This window comes from Sciurus carolinensis, chromosome 6 (genome assembly GCF_902686445.1).
Source record: "Sciurus carolinensis chromosome 6, mSciCar1.2, whole genome shotgun sequence".
Classification (NCBI taxonomy): domain Eukaryota; kingdom Metazoa; phylum Chordata; class Mammalia; order Rodentia; family Sciuridae; genus Sciurus; species Sciurus carolinensis.
The window spans coordinates 109,272,702-109,281,433 of NC_062218.1; positions in this window are offsets into that span (position 1 = coordinate 109,272,702).

Genomic DNA, 8,732 nt, shown 5'->3' on the forward strand with positions numbered 1-8,732 from the left:
TCCTTGAAATGAAGGAAACTATAAACCAAATAAAAAACTCAATGGAAAGCATCACCAAAAGACTAGACCACTTGGAAGACAGAACCTCAGACAATGAAGACAAAATATTTAATCTTGAAAATAAATTTGCCCAAACAGAGAAGATGGTAAGAAATCATGAACAGAATCTCCAAGAACTATGGGACATCATGAAAAGACCAAATTTAAGAATTATTGGGATTGAGGAAGGCACAGAGATACAAACCAAAGGAATGAACAACCTATTCAATGAAATAATATCAGAAAATTTCCCAAAACTGAAGAATGAAATGGAAAATCAAATACAAGAGGCTTACAGAAAACCAAATGCACAAAATGACAACAGATCCACACCAAGGCACATTATAATGAAAATGCCTAACATTCAAAATAAAGACAGGATTTTGAAGGCCGTGAGAGAAAAGCATCAGATTACGTATAGGGGGAAGCCAATACGGATAGTAGCCAACTTCTCAACCGACTCTAAAAGCTAGAAGGGCCTGGAACAACGTATTTCAAGCTCTGAAAGAACATGGTTGCCAACCAAGAATCCTATACCCAGCAAAACTAACCTTCAGATTTGAAGATGAAATAAAATCCTTCCATGATAAGCAAAAGTTAAAAGAATTTACAAATAGAAAGCCTGCACTACAGAATGTTCTCAACAAAATATTCCATGAGGAGGAAATGAAAAACAACAATGGAGGTCAGCAAAGGGAGGAACTACCTTAGAGAAAAACCACTCAAAGGAGAAACCAAGCCAACTTAAAAACCAAAAATAAGCCCAAATGACTAGGAATACAAATCATATCTCAATAATAACCCTGAACATTAATGGCCTAAACTCATCAATCAAAAGACATAGACTGGCAGAATGCATTAAAAAGAAAGACCCAACAATATGCTGCCTGCAAGAGACTCATCTCATAGAAAAAAACATCCATAGACTAAAGGTGAAAGGATGGGAAAAAACCTACCATGCACATGGACTCAGTAAAAAAGCGGGGGTTTCCATCCTTATATCAGATAAAGAGGACTTTCAAGCCAAAGTTATTCAGAAGGGATAAAGAAGGACATTTCATACTGCTTAAGGAAACCATAAATCAGGAAGACATAATGATAGTAAATATTTATGCCCCAAACAATGGTGCATCCCTGTATATCAAACAAATCCTTCTCAATTTCAGGAATCAAATAGACCACAACACAATAATTCTGGGTAGCTTTAACACACTGCTATTACCACTAGGTAGATCTTCCAAACAAAACCAACAAAAGAAACCATAGAACTCAATAACATAATCAATAACCTAGACTTAACAGACATATATAGAATATTCCATCCATCAATAAGCGGATTCACTTTCTTCTCAGCAGCATATGGAACCTTCTCAAAAATAGACCATATGTTATGCCACAAAGCAGCCCTTAGGCAATGCAAAAAAATAGAGATACTGCCTTGTGTTCTATCAGATCATAATGGACTGAGAGTAGAAATCAATGACAAAATAAAAGACAGAAATTACTCCAACACCTGGAGACTAAATAATATGCTATTGAATGAAACATGGATAACAGAAAACATCAGGGAGGAGAAAAAAATTCTTAGAGGTCAATGAGAATGACGATACAACATATCAAAATCTCTGGGACACTATGAAAGCGGTACTAAGAGGAAAATTCATTGCATGGAGTGCATTCCTGAAAACAATGAAAAGTCAACAACTAAATGACCTAACATTACAGCTCAAAGCCCTAGAAAAAGAAGAACAGAATAACAGCAAAAGTAGTAGAAGACAGAAAATAATTAAAATCAGAGCTGAAATCAATGAAATTGAAACAAAAGAAACAATTCAAAAAACTGACAAAACAAAAAGTTGGTTCTTTGAGAAAGTAAACAAAATAGACAAACCCTTAGCCACATTAACAAAGAAGAGAGAAAACTCAAATCTCTAAAATTTGTGATGAAAAAGGAAATATCACGACAGACACTACTGAGATACATAACAGAATGAGAAGCTACTTCGAAAATCTGTATTTCAACAAAATATAAACTATCAAAGACATCGACAAATTTATAGAGATATATGCTCCTCCCAAACTGAGGATATACACAATTTAAACAGATCAATATCAAGCAATGAAATAGAAGAAGCCATTAAATACCTACCATCCAAGAAAAGCCCAGGACCAGACAGATTCTCAGCTGAGTTCTACAAGACCTTCAAAGAAGAACTCATTCCAATACTTCTCAAAATATTCAAGGAAATAGAAAAGGAGGGTACGCAACCAAACTCCTTCTATGAAGCTAATATCACCCTCATACCCAAACCAGGCAAAGATGCATCAAGGAAAGAAAATTTTAGACCAATATCCTTGATGAATATAGATGCAAAGACCCTTAACAAAATATTGGCAAACCGTATCCAAAAACATATTAAGAAAATCATGCACCACGATCAAGTGGGGTTCATCCCTGGAATGCAAGGGTGGTTTAACATCCGTAAATCAATAAACGTAATCCATCATTTCAATAGACTTAAGGATAATAATCATATGGTTATTTCAATTGACGCAGAAAAAGCATTCAACAAAATACAACACCCTTCATGCTCAAAACACTAGAAAAAATAGGATAGTAGGAACATACCTGAACATTGTAAAGGCTATTTATGCTAAGTCCATGGCCAACATCATTCTTAATGGAGAAAAACTGAAACCATTCTCTTTAAAATTGGGAACAAGACATGGATGTCCTCTTTCACCACTTCTATTCAACATTGTCCTCGAAATTCTAGCAAGAGCAATTAGACAGACTAAAGAAATTAAAGGGATACGAATAGAAAAAGAGGAACTTAAGCTGTCACTATTAGCTGATGACATGATTCTATATTTAAAGGATCCAAAAAACTCCTCCAGAAAATTTCTAGACCTCATCAATGAATTCAGCAAAATAGCAGGCTATAAAATCAACACACATAAATCTAAAGCATTTTTATATGCAAGCGATAAAACATCTGAAAAGGAAATGAAGAAAACAACTCCATTTGCAAGAGCCTCAAAAAAAAAATAAAATACTTGGGAATCAATCTAACCAAAGAGGTAAAAGATCTCTACAGTGAAAACTACAAAACATTGAAGAAAGAAATTGAGGAAGACCTTAGAAGTTGGAAAGATCTTCCATGTTCTTGGATAGGAAGAATTAATATTGTCAAAATGGCCATACTACCAAAAGTGCTATACAGATTCAGTGCAATTCCAATTAAAATCCCAATGACATATCTTACAGAAATAGAGCACACAATCATGAAATTCATCTGGAAGAATAAGAAACCCAGAATAGCTAAAGCAATCCTCAGCAGGAAGAATGAAACAGGGGGCATAGCAATACCAGAACTTCAACTATACTACAGATCCATAGTAACAAAAACGGCATGGTATTGGCACCAAAATACACAGGTAGATCAATGGTACAGAATAGAGGACATGGATGCAAACCCAAATAAATACAATTTTATCATACTAGACAAAGGTGCCAAAAATATGCAATGGAGAAAAAGACAGCCTCTTCAACAAATGGTGCTGGGAAAACTGGAAATCCATATGCAACAGAATGAAATTAAACCCCTATCTCTCACCCTGCACAAAAATCAACTCACAATGGATCAAGGACCTTGAAATCAGACCAGAGACCCTGCATTTTATAGAAGAAGTAGTAGGCCCAAATCTTCAACTTGTCGGCTTAGGATCAGGCTTCCTTAACAGAACTTCCATAGTACAAGAAATAAAAGCAAGAATCAATAACAGATTCAAACTAAATAGCTTTTTCTCAGCAAAGGAAACTATCAGCAATGCGAAGAGAGAGCCTACAGAGTGGGAGAAAATCTTTGCCACTCATACTTCAGATAGAGCACTAATTTCCAGAATATATAAAGAACTCAAAAAACTCTACACGAAGAATACAAATAATGCAATCAACAAATGGGCTAAGATTATGAACAGACTTCACAGAAGAAGATCTACAACCAATCAACAAACATGTGAAAAAATGTTCACCATCTTTAGTAATAAGAGAAATTCAAATCAAAACTACCCTAAGATTCCACCTCACCCCAATTAGAATGGTGATTATCAAGAATACAAGCAACAATAGATGTTGGAGAGGATGAGGGGAAAAAGGTACACTCATACATTGCTGTTGGGGTTGCAAATTAGTGCAGCCACTCTGGAAAGCAGTGTGGAGATTCCTTAGAAAACTTGGAATGGACCCACCATTTGACCCTTCTATCCCACTCCTCGGCCTATACCCAAAGGACTTAAAATCAGCATACTACAGAGATACAGCCACATCAATGTTCATAGCTGCTCAATTCACAATTCACAATTGCCAGATTGTGGAACCAACCTAGATGTCCTTCAATTGATGAATGGATAAAGAAACTGTGAGATATATATATATATATATATATATATATATATATATATATATATATAGATAGATAGATAGATAGACAGATAGATAGATAGATAGATCGATCGATCAATGGAATATCACTCAGCTATAAAGAATAATAAAATGATGGCATTTGCAGGCAAATGGATGAAATTGGAGAATATCATGCTAAGTGAGGTAAGTCAATCTCAAAAACCAAAGGAGGAATGATCTCACTGATAAGCGGATGATGACACATAATGGGGTGTGGGAAGGGGGCAAGAATGGAGGAAGGAGGGACTGCACAGAGGGAAAAGAGGGGTGGGAGGGTTGGGGGGGAGGAAGAAATAACAGAATGAATCAAACATCATTACCCTATGTAAATGTATTATTATGCAAATGGTATGCTCTTACTCCATGTACAAATAGAAACATCTCTTTTGTTTACAATAAAAATAAATTTAAAAAATTTTGCAAGTAACAAATTTTATGAGTCTCAAAATAATTATGCTGAAAGAAAGAAGTCAGACAAAAGAAAGTGCATATCACATTATTTCTTTTATATCAAATTCTAGGAAGTTCGAGCTAATTTATAGTGATAGAAAACAAATAAAAAAGTTGATAATCTTCAAAAAATAAAAAATAAAAAACAATGAAACAGATCAGTGGTTGCCTGAAGATCAATCCAAAGGAAGAATGGATTGTAAAAGGCCCAGGGAACTTTTTTTTTTATTTGTTCTGTTTTGTTATACATAGACTAGGTTTTATTTTGACATAATTATAAAAGCATGGAATATAATTTGCTCTAATTCAGTCCCTAGTACTTCCCCTTTCCCTTCTCTGCCTCATCCTCATGTTCCCTCCCCGCTACTCTACTGATTTTTTGCTGTTTACTTTCAGCTTCTTTTTTTTGTTTGTTTGTTTTTATAGTTGGTGTCTTGTGGATAGACATGATTCACTGTGGCATATTCATATATGTACCTAGGACAGTTAGGTCAGATTCATTCTGCTATTCTTCCCTTATCCTGTCCCTTCTCGTGTGTCAGTTCTCTTCATCTAGTCCACCAGTCTTCTTTCTATTTTGATTGAGCACTCCTCTATCCTGCCTTGCATTTCACCCTTCTTTCTCTGTTCCCCACTTATTTTGGACTAACTTCTGCAAATCAGAGAAAACATTCAACCTTTGGCTTTCTGAGTCTGGCTTATTTCACTTAGCAAAATAGTCTCTAATTCCATCCATTTACTGGCAAATGTCATAATTTCTTTCGGTGTATATCTATATCTATATCTATATATACCTATAGATATAGATATAGATATAGATATACAAAACCCATTTTCTTTATCTATTCATCTGTTGGAGGGTGCCTAGGCTGGTTCCACAGTTTGGCTATTGTGAATTTTGCTGCTGTAATTATTGATGTGGCTGTGTCACTGTTATATGCTGATTTTGGATATAGATTAAGGGAGGGTTAGCTGGATTATATGCTGGTTTCATTTCTAGTTTCTTGAGGAAACTCCACACTGCTTTTCAGAATGGTTGCACTAATTTGCAGTCCCACCAACAATGGATGAATGTACCTCTTAAAACCAACCTAGATGCCCTTCAATTGATGACTGGGTAAAGTCACAGTGGTATATATACACAATGAAATATTATTTAGCCATAAAGAATAATAATATTATGGCATTTGCAGGTAAATGGATGGAATTGGAGAATACCATACTAAGTGAAATAAGACAATCCCAAAAAACCAAAGGCCAAATGTTTTCCCTGATAAGTGGATGATGATATATAATGGGTGTGGAGATGTGGGGAGTAAGAGAAGAATGGAGGAACTTTAGATTATGTAGAAGGAAATGAGGTGGGGCATATGAAAAATGGTTGAATGAGACATACATCATTACCCTATGAACACGTATGATTACACAAATGGATGAATGTACATTGTGTACAACCATAGAAACGAAATGATGTACCCCATTTGTGTATAATGAATCAAAATTCAGTATGTAAAAAATAAATAATTTTAAAAAATGGTGCTGGGAAAATTGGAAATCCATATGTAGATGAATGAAAGTTGTCCTCTATATCTCACCTTGCCCAAAAGTCAAGTCATAGTGAATTAAAGACATAAGAATTAGATCAGAAACCATGCAACTGCTAAAAGAAAATGAAAGCCAAATACTCCAACATGTTGGCATAAGAACCAACATCCTTAACAAGACTCCTAAATGCAAGAAACAAAAACCAAAAATCAATAAATGTGATGACATCAAATCAAAAAGCTTCTGCATGGTGAAGTAAACAATTAAGAACATAAAGAGAAAGCCTACAAAATGGGAGATCTTTGCTACCTGCTCCTCAGATGACATTAGTATCCAGAATATATAAAGAACTCAAAAGACTTAACACCAGAAAAAGAAAAACAATTAATAAATGAGCAAAAGAAAAAAAATTCACATTTCACAAAAGAAGAAATACAATTGGTCAACGGATATTTGAAAAAGTACTCAACATCTCTAGCAATCAGGGAAATGCAAATCAAATATATGTTGAGATTTCACCTCACTCCAATCAGAATGACAATATTCAAGAATATAAATAATAAATGTTTGCAAGAATCTTCTATTTGGTGAAGGGTCTCTGGTCTAATTCCTAAGTCCTTGATCCATTTTGAGTTGAGTTTTGTTCAGGGTAAGAGACAGCAGTTTAATTTCATTTTACTGCATCTGGATTTCCAGTTTTCCCAGCACCATTTGTTGAATGGGCTATATTTTCTCTTGTATGTTTTTGGCTCCTTTGTCTAGTATGAGGTGACTGTATTTATGTGGGTTTATCTCTGTGTCTTCTATTCTGTACCATTGGTCTGCCTGTCTATTTTGGTGCCAATACCATGCTATTTTTGTTACTATTGCTCTGTAGTATAGTTTAAGGTCTGGTACTGTGATACCTCCTACTCAGGATTGTTTTGGCTATTTGAGGTCTCTTATTCTTCCAGATGAAGTTCATGATTGCTTTCTCTATTTCTATGAGGAATGTCATTGGGATTTTAATTGGAATTGCCTTGAATCTGTATAGCACCTTTGGTACAATGGCCATTTTGACAATGTTAACTCTACTTATCCAAGAACATGGGATATCTTTCCATCTTCTAAGGTTTTCTTCAATTTCTTTCTTTAATGTTCTGTAGTTTTCATTGTAGAAATCTTTCACCTCTTTTGTTAGATTAATTCCCAAGTATTGTTTTTTTGAGGCATTTGTGAATGGAGTGGTTTTCTTAATTTCTCTTTCAGAGGATTCGTCACTTATGAATAGAAATGCATTAGATTTATGTGTATTGATTTTATATCCTGCTACTTTGCTGAATTCATGTATTAGTTCTAGAAGTTTTCTAGTGGAGTTTTTTTGGATCCTCTAAATATAGAATCCCGTCATTGTCAAATAGTGACAGCATGAGTTCTTCTTTTCCTATTTTGTATCCCTTTAATTTCATTGGTCTGTCTAATTGCTGTGGCAAGTGTTTCAAGGATGATGTTGAATAGAATTGGTAAAAGAGGGCATCACTGATCTTTTTTTAAAACAAAAATTAATTTTTTAAAATAATTTAAAATTCTCTATTACATTGACTTTTGCTTTGATTTAAATGATTTTCTGTCTTCTGCTAACTTTGATGCTGATTTGGCCTTCTTTTTCTTGGATTTTGAGTTGTAATGTGAGATTATTTATTTGTTATCTTTCTAATTTTTTAATATATAAACTCAGTACTATAAAATTTACTCTTAGAACTGTCTTCATACTGTCCCAGAGATTTTGATATGTTGTATCACTAGTCTCATTTGTTTTTTAAGACACTTTTTATTTCTCCCTGATTTCCATTCATCATTGCTATCCCTACATCATTCAAATTGTATTTAGTCTCCAGGATTCATAGTGTTTTCTGTTTTTTATCTTGTCATTCACTGATTTCTAATTTCACTCCTTTATGAACTGATAGGATACAAAGAGTTATTTGTATTTTTTTTGCATTTGCTAAGATTTGCTTTGTGACCTAAAATATGATCTATTTTAGAAAATTTTTCATGCACTACTGAGAAGAAAGTGAATTTAGTCATTGATGGATAAAATATTCTATAGATGTCTGTTAGGCCCATTTAGTTAACAGTATTTTTATAGATCTGAGCAATATTCACTTAAGTTTATGTCTGGATGATCTATATAGTGGTGAAAGAGGTTTGTTGAAGCCACTCAGTATTATTGTTTTGTGAACTATTTTATTCA